Raw genomic sequence first — 24665 nt, 5'->3', positions numbered from 1 at the left:
ATTGTCACACTTGCAATGGACGGTGAAATGAAGGAAACATTACAGGGCGGCTCATACATTATGAATTTCCAATTTGTATCTCCTGAAACCTGAAGCAAAATGAAATGCTAGGCTTCCATGCACGTACCAGCACACATAGCCTATATTCCTGAGAAGAAACACACCCCAACAGATGGATTTCTTGTACAAATCGGTTTCCATAAATATCTAAGCGTCGCGTATGTATGCTGGGTTTTAAGTAGTCCATTTCTATATGGGAAGCAATAGGGCGCCACAGGATAAGGGGATCCAGGAAAATGATAACACAAACACAAAGGGCATGATTTGCACCGCGTTTTTCAATGGGATTTTCCGATTGAAAAACGCCTTTGGAAAGAACGGCCGGGTGGGAACGGGGAATTTCCAAGGAGGTGCTTGTGTTGAAGCATCTCTTGATTGGAAGCAATGCACAATGCAGAGCAGAGTAAAAGCCATCCATACAATGCGGATGTAAAGATTATGCGCAAGAATGCGCCGTATGTTCATTCATTTGGATGGCAGAGAGACCGTATGGAATAGAATTCCTGTTTCAAACACTCACACCCACTCTGCCAAATAAATGCACACGCATTCACACGAGCCTGACATTTTCATACTGGCCCAAATGCTGTGGCTTCCTATGGAATCTGTCTACTTTTGATACCAGCAGAAATCAAGCAGATTACAGAGTCGTACTTAGTAAACACAGCCTGCCATCCGTACACACCAGGAGGCATTCACTCACTTGACAATGTTTAGTAAACGGCTATTTCACATCGAGGGCAAATGTCTGAAATCGCATGGATGGGGGGCCTGTCTGCACATTAGTGCAAGCCTACCCGGCATTCCAAGCAATTCACGCTTTTGGGGAACATGACATCCTCAGTGTTTCCAATGCACTGAACTTCCGGACCGCATTACTTAGTTCCGGATTCTGCATCAGTGATTGCCTGCCTTGATTTCGTTTGTGATCTCTTTCGGTAGTTACAAGTATTCTGGGATGAACAATAAATAGGACGCTTGGCTGGGCAGCACAAAACACATCATTTTTACAGATCAGTGATATTCAGAGATTAAAGCAATATGCACAGGACACTGTACCAATAGAACAATCCAATCTGGACACTAAAATCTGCTAAATCATTTCTCCATACCTTCCCACTATTTAATTATTTAGCTCCCATAATGTCAAGTTCAGGTTTTTATTAAACACACTTCCTCCAACTACTTTGGTGCATTAGCAAATTAATAACAATAAATATACGCTCTGTATTTTCAGAAGTTGAATTAGGGATCATTGCATAGGGAAAGATATGGGGGCAGAGGAGCTGTGAAAGCGAAAGCATTCTGAATGTTCACAAATGCCCTATGGCAACTGGAGGTTCAATGGGCAATGTGCAATGTACAATGGGCAATGGGCTTGCACCTGCAGTGTTGTCTGCTAACCCAATGTGATGGCTAGGGAGGTTAACATGCTAAGATTGAATTGCTTCTTTCCCAAGTCTGTGCCACACAGGAGGCATTTTGGTAAGTTGCTCTTTCCAGACACAATAATGATGCAATCAGTTGACAGGTTCCATTGGTCAGGTTCCATTGGTCTTTGTGCTTCCTGGTCACAATCTTCAGGTCTAAAAGAGAGATGACTCCTGATCCACTCCCTTTTTCTCACCCATGCTAATATTTGATTTCAAAGAGCCTCCAATGGTCGAGGACCTTTGATTTCTGTCTCATAAAGTAGCATGATATTTCGTCTCGCCATCAATTTGGTGGGGATTTGTATGTGTCTTACTGCTGGCACTTGCCTTCTGAATATAATGTTTTTTCCCCTGCCTGGAGTCTGATTTAGATGGACAATTGGACCCATGACATTGAATGACCTACTGTTTATCTTATTTCTTGATGTTGGTAATGTGGGAGTATTTTTGCCTCGTGTTATAGGTGTTTAAATCAACAGGTAAGCAAGATAAGTGCATTAGGGGCGTGATGTTGTTATTTTTGTGGTCTGAGTGATTTGTATACTCCGAATAGTGTGGACTCTTGTAGAAAAATCTCTGGTCATTGTAGGTTCTCTCTTGAGCATCATAAAAAAAAACATTTTGTTCAACCACTGAGCCACTAGGTTGTGATAAATTGGCGTGCTGTGAGATGTCAAGGTGCTGCTCCTGCCCAGAAATACTATTCTCATGAGAGGAAGTAGATGAACACTCCACAATTCTTGTAGTTGCGTATTAGGCTATGTGGAGGTCTGGGACAGAGTCCAGTATGAGACTCTGCTTGGTCAGAGACTGTGATAGGGATGGGGTCATCACAGGAATAGCTGTTATTGAGGTTGAGCAACATGGAATAGGGTGGACGTGGAGCTTGAGGTGCGTAAGACACAATTGGAGAGAAGCTGTCCTGCTTGTTTCTGGTTTTCTGTCTTTATAGTCCCATATCTGATCTGATTACTGTTGTTCTTCGTCTCTGGATATTGTGAGAGCAGTTTCAACTGCATCATCGCTGGCTGCAAATGGCATTCTCGGTGATTTCTCTGGGCGCGAGTGGACAGACACTGTACTTGATGAAAATTCCCCATTTGTTACAGCCATTGGTAGGGGCTAAGCACACCCCCTATTTTCCCAATTTGCTTAACTTCATAGGCAGCATTTAATCTATCAATGACACAGGGGGTCATTACGAGTGAGGCGGTAGGGGTTTAACGGGGCCGGTAGAGCTGCCTGCCCTGTTAAACCCCTACCGCCTCATTCCGAGGTCTGCTCACAGGACCCGGTAAGGACGCCTGGTTTTTCTAGGCATCCTTACCGGGTCCCGCGAGTAGACCAGGATGCTAACGGGCCCGTCATTAACGGGCCCGTTGTTAGGATCATCCCCATTTCCATTGAGCCCTATGGGGGCTCAAATGGGAATGGGGATGTACAGGGTTTGGCTTCCCTGAATGAGGAAATACCGGGCCCTCCAAGGTCGGAATGGCCCGGTATCTCCCCATTCAGGGAACCCGGACCCAGTACATGGAATGGCGGTAGCCATGCCGCAAATAGCAGCATGGTTACCTCTTTCTGTGTAATGACCCCGACAGAGTCCAGGAATTAACCAAACACATGAGTATTTGTGCTTTAGATGGTATTGCCAATCAGGGAGACTTCTTTGTGCGCATTATAGACAACATCTTCACTAGTCAAAGCCTCTGTGATGGCGGGTCCATTGAATACTGGCTAACAAAAGTGAGTAGGAAAAAAGGACATGAGCAATCAGAAGCAGGTGGGACAAGAAAGATTAGTGAAAAGGAGGTGATGTTTCACAGGGGGGAACTGGCTCCTGTATCACTTTGACTCTGTTCCAATGCCTTTAAAGTTAGATTCCGTATGCATGGAAATCTGCAGGAACAAGTTAATCTTTTACAAACGTTTCCCCCCTGAAAGTGGTTCACTTTCCTAAACATTTGAACTAGCCAGCAATTACCACTCTTAAAAAATGCCCATTGTGCATATGCAAAGTTAGTGTGTCGTGTGGTCAGTTGCAAGCTAAACATGGTCAGTGTCAAGCGGCCATTTAACTAAATATTACCCCTCATCACAAATGGCCTTTGCACAGTTTTGCGAATTCAAAACAAATTGGGGCACATGTAGATTTTGCACAGGCGTGTACATGCAAATGCATTAACATCCAATAGATATATTTTGTGAATCATGCCGTATGTTCTTTATTGTGCATTGCTGCTGATATTTCTTGTATCCACCAGCACCTCCTGCAGAGTTAAAAATTGACTTTAGTTCTTGTGCATAAAAGAGTTAAGAAAAACTTTGAAGGATGTCAGCTCAATTCCATTTCTGAATAGATCCAGACTGAATAGAAGAAATTAGGATGTTCATGTTGCACTTTACCCATCATTGGTAAACATTTGTTTTAGAAATTGTGTTCCTAGATCATGGCTTACATATAGAAAATGTACTCAATTTCATAAATTGAATATCTTTTGCACCGATTTATGTTATTAATCGCTTTCCCTGGTGTATGGCTACTGGATTTATTTCCAGAAAGCTAAGGATCCGTTTGCACAACTATTTATGATCACGTGCACAAGGCAACTGGCGTGAAAAATAGATATTCACAACATTGAATCAAACCACACAAATCGTTGTGCCTACAACTTGTGGGACGTGCATGGGAGTGGCTAGTGATGGGAAAATTAATTAAAATGGCACATTCATTGGCTGATCCTGACGTTCACCCTATTGGACGTTAGTGTGCAAAGATGGGAACACACCAGAAACTTGTATATACGTTAAGATGCTGGCTGCAGGTCTCATTCTCTTGCACCCAATGTATCCTTATGCATCACAGTCCACAATGTGAATCAGGGAACTTGAGGTGTGGGATCTGTGGCTGCAGAATGCAATGCAGACTTTGCTTCTTGCATTCGGCCCTGGTATCTCTTTATGAATAAACGCCCAAAGTGTCACGTCAATATGAGAATGCATAACAACGCAAAACAAGTGGTGTGACATGGTCCCTGCCTTAGTGTTGCGAATGGCATGAGGGAGGCCAGAGAGTCAACCCGAGCCAGTGGATTTGTGTGCTCAGTAGAGGTATGGCGAATATTACCTGGTCACCTTTCCGGGGTAGACAGCACCTGACAGAGGACAATCTCCCAAACCCAGCACTAGCAAGTGCTGTGGGTCTTGACCCTCCACAACACATCAGTCCCAAAAGGTTGTAGCATAAGGAAAATGGGACAATGCTCCATGAGAAAGAGCCGGAAAAAGGCAAAATAATTCTCAACATCAAATGAGCACCTTTCCCTCTAAGAAGAACCATTTCCAATGGGTTAAGGCAGGTTACGGAAGGTAGTAGGTACATGCTCACAGTTTCTGGATTAGTCCACTCAGCTGGACAATACGTCTTGTGACACAAAATTGTAAAAACACTATGATTCTGTGGCGACAGTAATTTCAGTATGTGACATACAAACCAGCCAGTTATGGGCAGGGAAGACAGTGTTCCAACTCTTACATTACTTGGAAACAAACTCCAAAACCACATAACCAAAATACCTTGCGCCACAGTAATCCACAAGAAAAAATAAACTTTACGGAATAATCCTTATCCAACTTCTGTGCGCAACCTAACTCACACTTGAAAAGCCCCACAGCAAACAGCCCATTATAGGCAAATTATAGGAAACTAGGAGAGGGTATAGCTCAGGGGCAACACGTCTGTCTTGGAAGCAAGACAACGCAGCGCAATACAGGTTCAAATCCTGATCCTGTGATTAGAAACCAATCTCTGGAATTAATCGCATTATAAAAGAACAATTATAATAATTATGAGGGATATTACTAGAATCCAAGACAGTGGCTGCACCAGGAATAGGTTTGGCAACAACTGTGTAACCAACATCAAATTCAGGTGCTCCCTCAGAAGGTAACCAACCAATCCCAACTATTACCCCATTGTGGCTCACAGGTGCAGACTCTCAATGAAAGACCCACCCAGATGAAGCAGGTGAAGAAAATTATAACAAGATTCCAGCAGGAGGTTGCAGGAGTTGGAGAGCATTACAAGGATTGTTGAGTCGAGGATTGTTGAGTAGGGAGAAGAATTCAGGAAGAGGTGTTTGAAGGTTGGAAAAGGTTGTAACAGCTCGATGAGGTGGTAGAATATTGGAGGATGTGTCAACAGCAGGAGGAGACTGTAGGAAATTGGAGAAAGTGACAAGAGTATGGGCAGGTGGCAGAAGTTGGGAGAAGATGGTGACAATAGGAGGAAGCCATACAAAATTGGAATATCAAAACACAGCAGTCAGATACAATTGGAGGAGATGGTTACTGTTACTTGTTACATTTCTGATTACGCACTCTCTCTTGGTTTCTTTGAGATGCATCGAATACGAATGGACTGGCTTAAAGACTAACTGGCCTGACATCTGAACATCTGTGCCAAGTGATGTCTCGGTGCACAGCAGCTGAACAATGGAATGCCGTAGGCCTCGTAAATGGGCATGAACAGCCTTCCCTCCTTGAGAAGTACACTGTTCTGATGCTGCTGGCTCAAGCTCCTTCAGGCTGCAATGCAAAGACATTTTGCTGTTACGAAATGTGCTTTCTCTCTCCCTGTTTGGGAAATGTTTTCATATGTAGTTATTGGGAGGAGAATAATATGTAGCTTCTGCACTGTACATAAGTATGATCCAGACCTGGGAGGAGCAGAGACGAATGCAGCCCTCCTAAGCACTGATGTGTGTTAACATTACAGCACTTTTCACCCAACTTCTGGCCTTGTGTATTATTTGTGTCCGCGTGCTGAGTGCCTGGAATGCCTGAGACGGTGTGAGGGAGCTAGATGAGCACTGGTATCGTGGAGAGCAGGACAAACCTGTAACAGTTACAACAGTAGGAAGAGGGAGAAATCTGGAGGTGGCAACAACAGGATAAGTTGGTGACAACTGGAGAGGTGGTAACACAAGGAGAACTTGGTGTCAAAGTCAGTAACTACAGGAAGGTTCTATAGGGCTGAATCAGTCCAGGTCAGGGTGAGATGGTGGGAGCAAGAAAGACAGAGAAACAGAAAGGTTATTTCAGAGAGGTGTTGTGGAAGGCTGAAAAGGAGTGTGATCCTGGAGTTTAGGAATTACCCAAGCTACATAGTAAATCACTTAGTCAGTGAAATAAGCACATCACTCAACCAATATGTTTCAAGCATGGGGCAGAACCTGAATAGATTCCCCCTTGAGTGGTAGGCATTCCAACCACTGAACAAGGTCTGAATGTTACTCGATCCTTCTCTGTTGGGCTGTGGATATGCATCTTATGTTTCATTTTATAATAAAGCAGGAGACTATTTCAAGACAAACATCTGCAACAAACACTGTAGAATGTATGCAGTTTTTGTATTAGAGAGAGCGAGTGAGTCAAAAGCTACCCTAACCAAAGGCATGAAATAGGGTCACCAGAATTTGCAGTGGAGCTAGGTAAATACTAGCTCAAAAAAGGACAAATAACAAAACCCAAGGGTACGGAGAATAACACAGAGAAGGGTTTTGTTTATTTAACATTAACAAAGAACAGAGAACATTTTAGCACACTGCGCCTTGGTGCTGAAAAAGATGTATTGCTGAACACAAAATAATTCTCAATATTTGTGGGTTAGTAAATATAGTGACCAAAGGTGTTAAGTTTTTGTATTGTTTTAAATTACAATATGTTCCACATAGTTTAACATTGTCTTTCACATGTATTGTTAGGAATGGCAATACATTTATCATTGTCTAGCATCGTCGACACACGAATTTTGTGTTTCTGGTTCGGTATTTAATTCCTGGAGGTACTGGCTGTATGAGATGGGACAGCGCTGCTGAGATGTTACCGAACGGTCATCAGGACAGGTGGTTAAAGTCGGGGCGATGTAGAGACGTGGGTGTCCACCTATGGGTGATAAGGGACTGTGTTAGTTCTAAGAATGGTGTCCAGGAATAGAACGTAAAAACTGCAAAAAGGGCGACCTACCATGAGCAAGTGATTTGGCGCCTTGGTCGTCGAAGTAGTTTGTCCAGTCACTGAATTAGCTGGAGAGGCTGTCTGTGAACATCAGAGGCCGGGGGCTGCATAAATTGAAATATTTCGGATATTAAAAACGGCGGCTAGAGGCCGTGGAGGTAAAACACAAGTATAAATATGTGCTGGTGCCAGGGTAGGGTAATGGCGGTGCCGGGTGGTATTTAAGCAAAAGGGTGTACCTACAGGGGGTCAGAAGGCAGTGGGTGGGCAAGTCCTATCGGCCAAGTGAATAGAACTATGCATACCAATATTAGGCTGTAGTGTCAAAAATGCAAGTGATCTACAAAAACTCACTGAATGGAGATGTGCAGCAGGGTGGCCCGCGAGCTTGGGGTGCAGACGCATTGCTAAGTGAATTAATCCGACAGTAGGAGGACCGGACTTACCTATTCAATGCACGCGACAGGAGGACCGAAGAGAACAGCTACTCCGGTCGTGGGCGAGGGAGCTGTGTCACTAAGGGATTAAGCGTGCATACGCTATAAGAGGAACTCGTGTCAAAAACAGGAAGCACATGCCCGTCAAGGAGAGAGGATGGTTCGCATGTGTGAGAGAGTAGTATCTCGAAGCGCGTCTCCTTCGGAAAGGGCACGTCGGGCTAAAAGAACGTATAATGTCCCGACTTGCGGAGCAGGGGAGGTGATGAACCTGTCAGAAGGCAACCATTAGTTGCAGGGACGGTGTCACGTAGGAAGAAGTCCATGTAGAGGAACAAGCATGTCAAATGGCATAGCATGGTGAAAGCTCATTGGTACAGAACTGTTAATGTACAAAAAGGCACCACATTACTTAGCGATAAATGCACACATTAAGCGATCATATAATCTTATGAAAGCGGCAAAAGCATATTAAGATAGATTTTTAAAAACATTTTTTATGAAAAAGGGTGTTGTGACATCCATGCATAGCATATTAGGTGTAAAGGCTGATGGATGTGTATTGGCAGGAACTACCAAAACAACAGGGAAAGGGACCGATGGAGTGTCCCCGGGCATCAATAGGAGGTGGAGTGCTATTGATGCTGCAGCATAATAGACAAGAGTGCCAGGACTATTATCTATTGAAAAACAAATTCCATTACCTACATCTCCTGCCACAGCTCCACTTCCTTCTCGACGGCACCTGATGTTTGACATCCCTCACCCACCCTGCCCCCATGACATTCTCCTGTTCACCCACCAACCCACCCAGGCACACCCCCTACCACAGCTCCCTCAACTCCATGATACTTTTCAATGATGCTAGTACAGAACTTTAAAGACCCTAGTCAAACTGTTAGAGGGGAAAACACACGCAACCGTTTTAACAGTCGTCCATACTCAAATAATTGTTCATAAATAATTGGTCAAATAGATCAGTTTCACAACAATAGCTATTGTACAGTTGATTTTCCAAACAGCTGTTTATCGGGTCATGTAAACTAGTGATAGGTCATACATATACATGCTCCTGAAAATTCATAATAGTTACAAATACTATCAACCATCTTTCATAATTCCTATTCATAACATAGATTTCACCTTTTATAATTTGAAAAATTGAAATCTCACCATATCGATATGTACGATCGCATAGAACAACATCATTTTGTAATCAGCTAATGCGTGTAATAACATATATCACTGTGGCTATTACTGCAATTCATGACTATTGATGCAATGGGCCTGATTCACAGAAGTGTTTTACAATGACACTATCCCATTTGAAAAAGCTTTGTAAATCAGGCCCGTAGCTTTAACTGTGTTCAGCGCAGTGAGTACTTTAAACCACGCCATTCACCGGACTGACTTCCAGGCTGCTCAATAATGCTTGAGCACTAAAAGTGATCATAATTTGTGCTCTGCTTAGACAATGTGCCTTGTCATCTATCACCTATCACAGTATATAGAACTCTGTTTTCCATTACATTGGCTAACTCCTGAGATTGAAGAAAAACAAGCACACATATTTTATACTTAATTTAATGTCATGATTGAAAAACTATTGCCTGGTTTCCTATCATCTCTTCACCATCAATATATATTTCAGACATGCTTGCATGAGAATCTCTGATTCCCAATGAACATTCAAGATGATCATCTTTAATGTTGGGCTCGGAAATGTGCACCACCATGTACTGAACTCCTATGTATACTCTGTTTGTCCTCAGAAAATGCAAAACTAAAAGCGAGACAGCTCTCTTGCAAGGAAATGTAGGCAGCCCTATTCTGTGGGAAGATGCCTAGACCTCTGTTCTCAGGGATGTCATTTGGGGGTCGCCAGAGGTCACAGAGAGGTCACAACTGCGACCTCTGAGGTCTCCCGTGCGACCTTTGTGGTCTCCCTTGCGACCCCTAAAAAAAATATATATGTATATATATTTTTTTTTTTTTGGTAATGCAAGCTCCTGGGCTGTGGCTCTTTACTTCTGGGGTGGCTGGCTTTCTTGTTCAGGCCCCTTAAAAAAAGAAGAAAAATAAGAACAGGAGTGCCACAAGTCTGAGGTCGATAAATGAGTACCAACACAGGTTGGGTGATATTGGGTGTATATTTTTTCTATATAAAGCGCTTAAGCGTAAGTGCTATATAATAACACATCATTATCATTTGGTTATGGACGTCTGCTTGCATGCACAGTAATTTGGTAAAATGGGCCTACACACACTGATCTTAATGATACATATGGCGATCCATTCTTGTATGAAATGTACATCACATAGTGATATCCTAACTATAACTGTACAATGCTTTGTGATGCCACTTCCTGTTTCATCAACGGGTGAAATGTCGTGTTCCATCTCTACCCACGATATCGCTTTGGGGTGGGGTCAAATGACATCACTTCCTGTGATGTCATCAGGGGGTCAAGGGTCGTGTGATCTACCCCTGGCATTTTGGTGAAATGACGTCCCTGTGTGTTCTCCCATCTATCTATTATTTTCCCACTTCTCCATGGCCTCTACTAACATTTATGAATCGTACAAACACCTTGGAGCAGCCCAGAGTTGAATCACAAGCCTCAAATGCTTCCTGCCCCATGAACGGCATAAGGTTGAGGTGATGTGTGAGTGACGATGCATCCACCAAGTGATCCTTTCGCCTTCTGGTTCAGTTGCTATCAGGAAATACACTCTGCAGGTGCACTATCTCTCTGACTCTATCACCCACACCTAGTATTCCTGTCTGGGGAAAATACAAATATATGAACAATGTACAGATCGTTGCCTGCATTTAACAGCATCAGGTGGCCACATCTATCCAAGAGCATGAGTATTTCTGTCATGTTTTTACAATATGCTACAGAAACAAGGGTACCAGTTTGTAAGAAACAACACCCACAAGTGTACCTCCCCACATGGATTTGGCACTCAAACAATGGTACGTATCAGCACCCAAGTGTTTAAGGAAATACATTCATTATAGTCATCAACAGTACACATTGCTTGTATTGATTTCCTTAAAGATTGTTATTCAATGTTAAAAACAACACTTTACAATCTACTAAAATACATGAACCACAATAACAATGTTGTGTCATCAGCAAGGTAAAAAATAAATCATCTTCATATAATTTAATAAATGCATATACACGTTTTGTGTTGTCATTACTGAAATACATTGTACATTAAACTCATGTTGTAGGTTTCCTTTGTTTTGCAGTTTTTAAACGAGCACGTTTGAACAATACAAAACAAACGAGATGTTATACTGTTCAGCTACTAGTTCCATCAGGCAAAGATATCTAGCATGCATGGTAGGCATCGACATCTTGGCCGAAGAGGATACATGGTGGTATCGATTGATAGGAGGTGAAAAAACTGCATGGCAAATTGCAATGGTCAAAATGACTGAATATATTGAGAACAAGCTGCTAAACGATAAAAGTGGTCAATAAATAGTTAAACAGTTGCAAAAGCACCGCATCCAGCTGCACTGCGACTTATTACCGGGCTATAGCAAAGCCTCGTAAATTTCTTGCTAAAAGACTTGTAGGAGCTCGGCGAAAGTAGCAATGAAATCTGCTTTGTTTCATCTCGACTGCCTGATGAACTGTTCTACAAAACTGTATTGTAAAATCTTATTTTTTGATTAAACAATAAAAATAAAAAATAAAAAAAAAATCAGTATTTAAATCAATTGAATCTCACCATATATAGATGCAATCAGAATAAAACCCACATGGACCTAATATCAGACTATGATATCGCATTAGCAATACTATCTCTATCTTATCTACAATGTGGAGATTTAATACATAGTTGACTGAATCAAAAATACTATAGAATCGACAATAAATGAAATGTATTAAAACATGTATTTATTCTATATAAAATATATTCATAAATAAATAAATAAATAAATCTCATTTCTGTATGCAATGTTCTAAGACGAAATTTATCGACTGCCTGTTAGCTCCTATAACACACAAATGGATAAGAGGACACGTTTATATTTTCAAAGTTTGCATCTGTGTTGCCTACATGTAAATCTGTGGTATGAGAAATAGTTGTGGGTCAACGTAAATGCACACACATGTCTAATGATATGAACTTAGAACTGATTGTAATGTTTAATCTGATCAATAGAGGATAGCATAAGAAAATGCTGTGGCATGCACTGAAATTAGCCAAGTTTATCAATTTATGGCATCTTCCAACCCCAGTGGTCAAACAGCAATATGACTAAATTGGATGTGTGGTCAATGCCTGTAAGGGAATACGTCCTTTACCGAAACATATCAACTGGAAACGTTCAAGTTGCCTTATAGTTTCATTCAAAACAGGAAGAAATCTAAGGCAGATGATGATGAGGATGTAGGGGGTGGGGATTTAAGCATTACACAACAATGGGGATTCCCATTCATTGAGGGTCACAGTAAATGCATCACATGGGAATCATGTACACTTACACATGAGTATGAATAATGTCAGTTCAACAGCCTCTGACAGAAACTATACTAACAATCAGATTGCAATAGTAATAATTAGGTCAATGCCATTATTATACCTTGTATTGGACTCACCACATACAAATTGTCCATTGCAATAGAGGAGCACCACTCTAAAATAAGAACAGGACATTGCTGTAGACAATTGGGTGGCCATTTCGTGACTGAGCTATATTGGAACATGAACCTAAGATGTCAAGTACGAAAAGGGATCTTCACATCGAATAAGAGGGGAATGTGAATAGAGAGGAATGTGATGAGCCAATCAAGTTCCATTACGAGCATCACCCGCTGATCAATTGAAGAAGGTCTAAACGATCAATTAGAAAGCTGAGCTATGTTTATTAAGACTAGAAACAAAGATGGAAAAAGACAAACTATGCAGCCTCATAGCTCCCACACTGTACTGAATGATGCTTTTAATGTGTTTGTTATATGGCTATTGTATGTGTAGGGCGAACAATAATTAGGGCTACGTGTCAACCCTTGCAATCTCATCAATCGATAGAATGGTGGCATATCTTGAAAGAGAAGGGAGAAAAGCAGGAAAACAAGATATCTGATCCCAATGTTAGAAAAGGAGGATGAGTGATGTTATGAGACGATTAAAGTCTAACAATTCGAAAGTGCTCGTTTTATTGTCATTTTCCACACCTTTAGCATCTGCTCCACGTGGTGAAATTTTGAAGGACACTAAAAGTTTACTCTACCATATTAGTAGCGGACAGCATCACACATGTGAGTATAAGCAATGAATCCTGCTTTAAATGCATGGGATAAATAGTGCAGGGCACCAGCTATGTATTCATTATGCGCTTTGTTATTGTTCGATTTGGCAGGCATCCCATATTCTGAGCATTATCGTGAACTGAACGTGTGATGATAATGATGGGGGGAAGCTCAAAGGCTATCCAACAGCTCATTAAAACATATTTTGACATAATATGATAACCCAGATTATTATGTTAGATTTGGAATTAATGACCTTTTGAGAAGTTGTTTATCATTACTAAGTAATTCACTATTCATTTTTGGGCTACATATTTCAGTAATGAGAACATCAAATAAAATGTTAAACATGTTAAACATGAGATGATTGAGTTTTGTTTTGCTGTCTGTGTTGATGGAAACAACTCATGAATTTGGATCAAGTATTTTAGTTGATTATAAACTGTTATTTTGATCGTTGGATAACAATGTAGAAGGGAACCTGTATGAGCAATATATACTAGTGATGGGTTTTGTTAAGTAAAAAATCACATGCATATGTTGATTTCTGTTCTTAAACAGATGATGCCACATTTTCTAGTACACATGTTTATAATGGTAGTTGATTAGTAATGCTTAACCACATCACTGAATGTTCATAATTTAGTCCCATTTGGATGATTATATTTTTCAGTGAAAATGTGTAAAATACAACCAATGCAAATGTCATTCCCTCGCCAGACCTATGGACCCTACATATGGTCTCTGTGCTCTCTCCTTTCTCTTCTTCTCCCATTAATGGTGGCATCCGGTGGGATGCCCTCTTGGCCTCCTTCAACTCCTCTAAAGTCATCATTAATGTTTATTCTAATGGGACCGTCCTGGTCCTAGGCCCTCAGGCTAACCTTCACATTTTTGATAGACACTTTCCGCGCCTCATCAATTTCCTCTACTCTCCTGCTGTCCCCTCTACCCCCTCCACGGCCTCCTCGTCTCCCCCTGCTGCCTCCTCCTCGGCTACCTTGCCCTCTCATTCCCTCTCTGCCCCCCTTGGGCTCCTTCCACACCTCCGCAGGGCAGACCTCTGATCTGTACCCCTCCCCAGAAGGGGTCCTTCAAGGATGGCAACCTACTCCAAATTTCCACTCTTAACTCTCGCTCAGATCTCAAACATCTGCCGCCTCCTGGAAGAACATGACCTCGATGTCCTCGGTCTCACTGAGACATGGTTCACGGCCAGCTCTGTCACCAGCTTTGACACGCTCCTCCCTGATGGCTACAAGATCCTCTCCACACCCGGGGGATGGGGTGTATCCTTGATCTTCTCTGAGTGGATTCCTGCCTCTGTCATTCCAACGTAGGCCTACTCCTCTTTTGAATGACTCGTCTGCAGGCTCTCTCTCTCCCCTGGCCATTCCCTTACTGTGGCTACTATCTATCAGCCACCTGGTCAGATTTCCTCTTTCCTCTCTGAGTGGGCGTACCTCTCCTCCTCACTCCTGGACTTGACCACTCAACTCCTCCTTCTTGGAGACTTCAACATCCACCTGGATGTTTCCTGTCTTTCCTCTGGACTCTTTTGTGACCTCTGCGACTCTCTCTCACTCACTATTCTTCCCCCTGGCCCGACTCACTCTGCAGGGCACACTCTGGATGTTCTGATCTCCTCAGACCTTCCCCTTTCTGTCCCTCTCACCACTTCCCTCTCCTGGAGTGATCACTTTCTCTTCTCCTCCTATCTCACCCTCTCTACCTCACAGGCCAAGCCACTTCCATCACTGCCAGTCTCCTTCTCGGTCATCCGACCCATGAAGCGTGTATCATTTGAGGCTTTCACCACCACTTTCTCGCCCCCCTATCCCCTTTGGCTGACTCTCACCCTGACACAGCCCTCTCCACGCTCCAATCTGCTATATCTGATTCTCTTGATATCTTTGCCCCTGTCATGAGGATCCACCTGAAGCCCAAAGCCAAGTGAAACTCCTGGTATCACTCAGACCTCGTCACCCTTAAACGCAAGTGCAGGGTGGTAGAGAGGACATGGCATGCTTCTTGTACATCCTCTGACAAACTGGCCTGTCGCTGCTCCAAAGGCAATACCGGATCTCTGTCCTCACCAAGAAGAGAGCTCATATCCAAGCCCGCATCTCCACGGCATCTCACAACTCAGCTGAACTCTTTAAAATCTGAAAGGAACTGGCCAATCCAGCCGCAGTCTCTACCTCTCTTGTCCCTTCCCAGGCCCTCTGCATGGCACTGGCATCTCACTTCATCTCTAAAACTCAGGACATCCTGTCCTCACTCTCCTCCACTCCCCTCCCTCCCTATACTCCCTGTTCTTCCTCTGGCCCTTCTGCAGCCAACTCTTCTCCCTCCTTCTCCGCCTTTCCCCTGTTCTCCGCAGATGAGTTTTCTAGACAAGTCCGATCTATGAAAGTCTTGTCAAAACAGGTTCACCCTTGTTCCTCCAAAACCATCAAGGACCACATTGACACTCTTGCCCTTCCCCCCTGAATCACTCCCTTGTGCACCCTCTTCTCAAGAAACCCTCTGTCGATCCCTCTTGCCCCGCTAACTATCACCCAATCGCAAGCTCCTGGAGAAACTGGCCATCTCCAAGCTAAATCTCCACACTGAATCTGTTGGTTGTCTTCATTACCATCAGTCTGGCTTCAGAGCTGCCAGAAGCATGGAAACTGCTCTCCTGAACATCCATGAAGACCTGCTCTTCAACCTTGACTCTAACACCCCTGTGTCCTCATCTTACTTGATCTCTCTTCTGCCTTTGACACCATCTCCTCATCGGCACACACACTCCTTCTTTCCCTGTAGCTCTCTGGCCGGCCTCTCTTGGCCCTCTTCCTGCTCCCACCTGCAAGGCTAAAAACCATGGGGTCATCTTCAACTCCACACTCTCTTTCTCGCCTCACATCTCTGATGTCTCTAAGAAGTCACACTACCAGCTGCACCTCTTCAGAGGTATTCTGCCTTTCCCCTCCTTCCCCCAGAAGCTCACTGTCTCTAGAGCTCTGGTTCTCTCTAGGCTGGACTATTGCAACAGCCTCTTTCTAAATCTGCCTGCTTCTACTCTACGCCCTCTGCAACTCATCCAGAACAGGACTGCAAGACTTGTCCTTGGCCTCAAGCCCAGGGATCGTATCTCTCCAGGACTGAAATGTCTGCACTGGCTCCCAGTGGCTGTGAGGATTAAGTTCAAAACCCTCTGCATCGTCTACAAGGCCTTCTGGGGTCTGGGGTCTGGGGCCTCAATACCTTCAAATCTCTCTTCCTAGATATCTTCCCTCTCTAGCTCTTCGCTCATCTGCCTCCAACTCCCTCAGGGTCAGTCGACTTCTCCAAGCAACGAGTGGGTGGCAGATCTCACTCTTTGGCTGGGGCCTCCCTCTGGAACAGCCTCCCTGAAACTTGAAGAGAACCATCTTCGGTTCTGGAAACACCTGAAAACTATCCTCTTTGCTTCCGCTTTCTCTCCCCCTCTCCCCTGCTAAAGTCCTGGCTGATACTGAGACTGCCTCCCTGGCAACCCCTGCACCTGGGGACTGTTTTCTGTATCCCTACAGTCCCCCCACTAGCACTTATGTCTGCACTCACCCTGCACTTGCCACCAGCTGGCTGTTTATTTATCTTGTTATTCTATGAGCCCATGCACTGCACTTTCCCTCCCCCCTGCACTTTTCTTCCTCCCCCTTCCTTTGCACTTGCGTGATCTGAATGACACTTGGCCTAGTAAGATCGTTGTCTGTCTTCCCTCTGTTCCCCCTCCCTTGACTCGTCACGCCTTGAAACATTTGTCTATAGGCGCGTTATAAATGCCATATCATATCATATCATTTGGTATTATGCAATCATGATCTGTAAGGTTATGTTTTCTCCATTTTTAGTTGTGCTCCGAGATTGTCACCTGAATGAGATCACAAACAATTAGTATTGAAAGAACATTTGAGTATGCCATCTTTGTCTGGAATGTATGTAGGGCTACATACATGAAGTACCACACTCCCTGTACTAGCTACATCATTGTCACAGTCAGGTCATTTCCAACGATACTTTATGTCTACAAAAATCTTTCTCTGATATTGAATTGGTTACTGACCACCGTTCAGGTTATTCTTTTCTACATTCATTTCAGATTCAAGTCATAACCCTTAACTGCCAGGCTATTCTGAAAGTTTATGCAAAAAAAGGCTGAGCATACTCGTCCTAAGCACTTAAACAGCCATTTATGCCAGAATTTGTTTCAAAGAAATGTAGAAGGTTCATTTCAACTATCAGAGCAGACTTTGGTATAGTACCCTATTTTAACCAGGTGTGCCCTAAGCTGTCTGATGTCTCAGCAAAGGACTTATTAAGCATGTTTCTTCTTTTACACTACATGTGTTACCTACCTGTCCCTAATAGAAGAACACCCTTTCCATGTGCGGTTGTCTTTCCCTAGGTGGGAGCTGGTGCAACGCCTATCTAAAAGGAAAGGATGAGGAGAGCCATCCCTATGTCTACAACGGTATTCACTAATTAAACTACTCTGTTAAAAGGCAAAACAATCTCTACGCAATTACTGTCAACATTTCTAGAAGGAACTTTTTCTCCGGGGCATCGGAGCCCAGTTTCTTTTTTATTACCTTCCACGAGGTATGTTGCCACTATATCATAGATCAGTTGCTGTGTTATGGGAAGTCCCAAGGCCCTTTTTGGAGGGACAATCTAAAAACAATATAATTTGTGTACATATAACTCCTATATACCACTAATGCATCCTAATTATATTTGCAATGTTCATTAGTACATTGAGGGTAGAAGAAGTCTGTTCTCCACTACAGTGGCTTTAATTATTTCCCGTATCTGATCTGGTTTCAGGGGATATCGTCCATCCAGTTGGTCGACCAGTTTCGATGATTATCCACAGTGCGTCATCTTCATCAGGACCAGGTAATTTGCTTCGTCTGGATGAGATCGTATTTTCCAATCAATATGGCGAAGATCACCACATCCACCTTGGACCCAAACTTTGCACCCTTATGTCTGGGTGTTACAGTAAACTCCCGGTCTCTGGCGGTGATGGATGGATCCCGTAGTATTTCAATTTTAGTCGTGGTTCCCCATTAGTGTGGAAATCCCAGCCTGCAGTGTTAGACAAGCGACATATTGCTTGCGCTCCTGTGTCCTGCACAACATGGGAGTGCGAGCAAGATGGGGACAGATTACACAAATTGTGCGCACAATTCCTGTGGCACGCTGGCGCGGTCTGCAAGCCCAATATGCCACGTACTGGTACCCGAGGGTAACAGCTCCACCTCATGTTAAACTAGAAAGACTTATAGCAGCTGAAGTAAATATTATGTCACTACTGCTCCATCGCAACTACAAGGTTGACTCTCCTTCTGACCCCATTGCGACCACACTGCTTGCATCGAACCGGCTACTATGCCAAATCTTGGAGCTGCTTCCCTATTACAAATGGCTCCCCATCTGTGGATTCCCCGGCTAGAACCCACACACGACAAACTTCTGTCTCAGCACTGGCAGCCACTAGGCTATCAAGCATTGACCAATCTATTCCCTGAGGGGAAGTTTATTAATCCACAAACGTGGCACCCTGGTCACTCTTGATCAGCATTAGTGATGCTGCAATACTACAGACTCCGTGCTGCTGTTCGTGCCATGTGGTCATCCTGCCCACACAAACCCCCTGACATACCCAAAATATGCTACATATCTAATTCGAGCAGTGCCCGAGGGGTGGTCTCCTCTCTATACAAAATACTGCTAGTGCAATCCTCTGACCAACCCTCTACAGCACATGATGAATGGGCTGTTGAACCCGGCATCGAGATCCCAGATGATACATGGAAGAAATGATGCTCCCACACACGTCGAGTTTCCCTTAACTTCAGGTTTCGCTGCATGCAGTACAAGCTACTGAATAGGTTATACTAAACCCCACATAAAATTACTAAATTCACTCAAAACCATGTAGACGTCTGTGCAAGGTGTCAAACTGAAAGTGCTGACCATATGCACATGTTCTGGACGTGTCTCGTACTCAGTGGATTCTTGGATGAGATCCTTAGGGTGCTTTCTGATATTGCGGCCACTACAGTGGACCCGGACCCGATCGGAGTGTTGTTTGGAGTGTGGAGCAGTGACAGTGCCAAGAAAATGTCTACGTTTCTGAATGTAAGCTGTATGGTGGCTAAGAAATATGTGCTACAGTGTTGGAAATGCCCCCCCCCCACCTTTGATATGTGGCTGAATGCACTTAGCTGGACTCAGATCTGTGAAGAGGAGTACATCAACTCCCTCCCTACACATTCTCACCCTAAAAATGTATGGACTGCATTCTGTAGCTACCTCATCAAGTTATCCGTAGGTAATTCTGGACCATTTTCACCGGGGGCTCCTCAAGGGTAACCAGAAATGCTCGGCCACCATGTAACTCTGTGCCATGTCCAATGTATTTAAAAGTATTTAAATGTATCAGCAATCACTGTGAAATGTAGACTGTGCCTATCTAACTGTATAGAAAAATTTCACTGACTATGTATGCTGTAAACGCCCACCTATAAATAAAAGTTTCAAATGTTTTAAAAAAGCTGAAAAGAGCAATGCAGTTGAGGTATGGGCAGATTTATCAGCAGATTAAAATCTTAGTCAGGAACTTCTGTGCTTTGGTCTGAAGATGGGCTCACATAGAGAGTGTGGTAGCTACCAAGCTGCAGATTGGCTAACCAGTTTGCCTCTGTATGCACATATCATTAATGTACTTTGGTTAAGTCTTGGTGCTGCTAGTACTAGAAATCAGTAGCCTTTGGCTGAAATTCAGCAGCTAGCTGAAACAGTACCTGACAGTACAGAGAATCTGAAACCAACTTGATTGATACACATTATCCAAATTGATCTGTAGAGTTGGAGGATCTTTGTTTATATGAAGTAGCAGAATACTACTCATATTGAATTATTGAAGCAAACAGTGACAGAGGACGGTTTAGAGTACATGGATGTACTGGTTTTCTACTGAGATGTGAGAAGGCAAGTCTCATCAACCACATGAAACTGTCTTGCCAAACTGCAGAGAGAAATAAATTATTTCATTTTTGTCTTTTGCTGTTGTTCATCCCATGGCGTGCAGAGATTGATTTGCTTGGAAGTGTTTAAACCTTTCAAGAAAAATGTTTTGCTAAAAAAAAAGCTTAATTACATGTCCAAAATGTGAGCAGTACTTGGAGTTACCGGAGAAAGAACTACATCAAGAAGAACTTTTTGCAGCTGAATTGGCAAAAGAGACTCCTGAGGGAAGTCAAGATTCTGCAGCACGAAGTCAAAATGTGCTTGGTGAGCTGCTTGCCATGGAAGAAGTAGAAAGTGCAATACAACAAACTAAAGTTGCAGATGCAAATTATGATGAAATAGTGTTTAAACTTAATATAGAAGAAGTGTATTATAACATCAAAGATACGTTGTTAAATGGTTTACAGCATGACAAGCATGAATGTTCTTGTGTCCAATACAAACCTGAACTGTTGTATGTTAGTAGACATGCAGGAACAGGTACATATTTTTAAATTCATGCAATAAGAGCTATGATCCAAAATGTAACTGATTGCTCTTGGTCATGTACTGTAACTGCTCCAACAGGATTAGCAGCATTTCATATAGGAGGTGTTACTTTACACCGACTGTTGATGGTACCAGTGGAGCATGACAACAAACTAGAGTATTGAAAACTAGTATTAAGTGCAGCACAAGAAGTAGGAAAAGGTCTTAGAAAATTGAATACCTTGATTGTAGATGAAGTTAGCGTGGTATCTAACTTGATGATACCTTTCATTCACTTTTGAATTCAAGAGGTTTTAAAGACTGACTACACCGTTTTGTGTGGAAGTAAATATGTACTTGTTTTGGAGGCTTGTTAGAATTAATTCCTGTGAAAGGTCAACCCGTTTTTAAAAATGCTGCAATCTAAGGATAGTCCAAAAACTATAGGAAGTATTGGTCATTTTAACCTTTGGAATTGTTTTGAATTCCAGGAACTTACCATTAATATGAGGTAATATGCAGACTTAGAGTATGCAGTAATGTTTCAAAACATTCAAAAAGGTGTTTTTGAAAAGAATGTTAAAGCAGTGTTAAAGGGAAGTCTATTTTCTAACATGTTTCATGCAGATTGCAGTCCATCTGATGTCAGGTTGATTCTTCAAGAAACAATCATTTCTTGTGTTGCTTTGATGTGTACACTTGCAGAGTGTAACACGTTTACTCTAAAATGCTATTGTCAGAGAAGCAAAATATTGTGGAGATAAAATTGTGTGATGTTTTAGATGGTCATGTTATGCCATTAGAGTTGGAAAAGAGAACAAAAGCTCGATTAGTTCAACTAGAGAATTCAATTTCTAAAACAGCAGATCTAGAACAGTTTTGATACTGTGCATCAATGCATGACTAATGTTCCAGAGGAACTTGAATGTAGGAATTGGGCTAGTCAATGGAACGATGAGGAGAGTGATTGCATTTCACACTTTTCCTCACAGTACTGTTATTGAACATGTTGAAGTAAAGTTTTATTGTTTATGAGAAACTCATTTGATTACTCAGACCTCTGCATGTTTCATGCTTTTTAACAATACCTCTGTGAAGAGAGCATACATTTCACTGTGCTCTGCAAATGCAATTACTATTCATAAATTGCAAGGGTTGACTTTAGTAGCAGCACTTATTCACATTGGTCATACAGTGTTTAAAGAAGAAATGTCATATGTAGCTCTGTCACGTGTGAAAAATATTGAAGTTTTACTTTTGATAAACGTTGATGAAAGAAAATTGGCAGCTGACATTTTTTGCACTGAAGAATATAATAGGTTACGTGTAATTTATACACCTCACCTGAACCTTATACATGTACCAACAAAACACATAGCCAGGAAATATAAGGAGTCAGTGAAAGTACATTCAAATGAAATAATTCCCTTTATGACTAAAAAACAACAGAATCTGCCAGAGCTGGTCTCTCATTGCAGATTTAGTAATGAAACAGGAGTTGAATGCTATTTTAATGCAGCTTGTGTATGTTGTTTCAAATGACATCATTGATGCAAGAAATAGCTTCCACAACAGACAAGCAGCTATTTGTGTAACATTCCTTTATGAAAATATCTGTAGATGAAAAACCACACAATACACATTCAGCAATGTCAACACAAAATGTAGTAGCTGTTGCAAGTGGAAATCAACAATGTTCCCAAAGTCCAGAAGAAGATAGTCAAAGAATTGCAATGACTTTCTTTAATTTATTTCTGCAGGAAACTGTTAATGTAATTATTTACGAGTGGATATATGTTTTTTATATGTTCCTATCCCGGATCAAACAAGTGTAACATTTTCAGATCTTCTAAGTAAAGCATTCCATGACATGCAATGCAGTGACTGTGGTTGTAATTTTCAATCTGCACTGCAAAATCAAGTTTTCAATAAGTATATATTGATTATATTTCAAAGATACAGTGTAGATGGTAGGAAAATTAACACATACACATTGAATATTGTAAATAGTCAAGTTTCTATTACTAAGAACACGTTTAAGACGTGTGCAATTATTTTTCATGAGAGGGCATCCATTCAGTGTGGACATTTCACAACATGGATGCTTACAGAAGTGGATTGGCATTTTTGTAATGACTCTATAGTCGCACACCAAGCTATATTGTGGAAGTGTTTAAAGAATGCTTACTCAATGTTTTTTGAACCAAAGTTTTGATATATATGTTTTATATTCTTTGTGAATATAAACATGCACAGTAAAAGTTTGTAATATAACAATAGGGTAATAACTGTTTCATGTCAAGTACAAGATAGATTGTTACTAGGATGTATTTTAAAATCAGTACAAAATAAATGTAGGGGTAATATTCTGAAGATTGCATACATTAGAAGAGAAATCAGCATTCTGCAATCTTCTACTTGTGTTTTGTTGTGTAAAACAGTGTATATTTCAATATGTACAAGTGTTCCCTATAAATAATAGGTTACATAAATGGTTCCATGTGCATTATTTTGAGTGTTAGAGAGTGTAGAAGGTCATGAAGGTTTACAAATAAAACAAGTAAACAGTAGGATGTAGATACAAAAACAATAAAGTAAAATGTTTGCAAAATAAATTACATCTTATTACGAATTTTACTAGTTTTAGGGAAGTTTAAATACAAATTTCCAGTTTTAAAAAATTTCAAATATTATGTGTGCATTTGGATACGTCATTATTAACTTTTCATGCGTGCATTTAGCAAAACAAAGGACACACAGATTTTTAAAAAATAATGAAAATGACATTTGTTATGTTCTTAGTGTAGCTTCTGGCAACTGTTAATACGTTTACACACACAAACATTTTTATTGTCTACCAATTATTTGAAAAAATGTTATGACTACATTTAAAAAAGATTTATACTCAAAATAATGTTGCAATGTTGGCATGTCTTCATACGTTTATTTGTAAAACTAAGACATCATTAGGTTATATGTCTTGATTTCCTGGTTAAGGTTGCATGAATTAATCTGCAAATGTTTCATCATTTTGTATTAAATAATGTTTGTACAGTATTGCAACATATCTTCATTGTATAATGCCTTTATAGGTGCACTGTTCATTTCACTCTTGGTTCTCTCTGTATCACTTTATGATGAGGGAGATCACTCACGAGGGATACTTGACTCTTGGTTCTCTGGGAATCACTACTGTGACAAGAGACTTCAATCCCAAGGAATACTTGACTCTTTGGGCTCCCTGGACCCCACCTGGCTTTCCCCCAACTCCTGTTACCTGCATCTTCACTGGAGAGCGCTACCTGTTTTTCCCCAGTGTCTCAGGTTTCTACACACATTCATTCCATTTCCTGCTTTCCACCTCTTTGATCTATGCAGCTGCACAGAGCCATTGCTGTGGTGGCCTCAGTGTGTTTTATGTCCACCTCAGAAAGGCCACTCCACAGCTGGATTCTTCCTGATTCAGAAGCAAGTTGGGTTTACCCCAGCTCACGTAGTTCCACTCGGTTTCTCCTCTCCGGGACCAACTACTGTCTCTCGATGCTAAGGGCAGAGGGGGTTTGAAATTCACAGGCCCTGCAGGACAGACACCAGCTAACATTGCTGCTTTTCCTGCTCTCGAGCGTGTCAAGTCCTTCTTCAATCTTTAAAACCAATGGCTGTTGTCAATGCTTCTGAAGTTATCTTCATGCTTCCTAGTAGCCACCTGGTCACAGTTCTTGGGTAATCCCTTCCACTGTTGCACTGTATATTTCTTTGGTTTTTCTTCATCTCAGTCTTATCTGATCCTTCCAGAGAGGAATTTACACATAACACAACAGGTAACATCACGAATGACATAAATGACGGCTTCATATTTGATAACAGATAAGACATCAAAAATAAATTCACTGATGAAATCACAT

General features: G+C 41.9%; 1 protein-coding gene across 7 annotated transcripts in view; it reads right to left on the bottom strand.

The window, feature by feature from the left end:
• ADGRB3 (adhesion G protein-coupled receptor B3) overlaps nucleotides 1-24665 on the bottom strand; it is a 1879974-nt gene that overhangs the window by 1033005 nt on the left and 822304 nt on the right. The gene's annotated exons all lie outside the window — the stretch shown is intronic.

This window comes from Ambystoma mexicanum, chromosome 4p (genome assembly GCF_040938575.1).
Source record: "Ambystoma mexicanum isolate Mex_15411 chromosome 4p, UKY_AmexF1_1, whole genome shotgun sequence".
NCBI classification, from domain to species: Eukaryota; Metazoa; Chordata; class Amphibia; order Caudata; family Ambystomatidae; genus Ambystoma; species Ambystoma mexicanum.
Note: the sequence above shows the minus strand (reverse complement) of the source record. Positions and strands in the feature narration are given on the sequence as shown.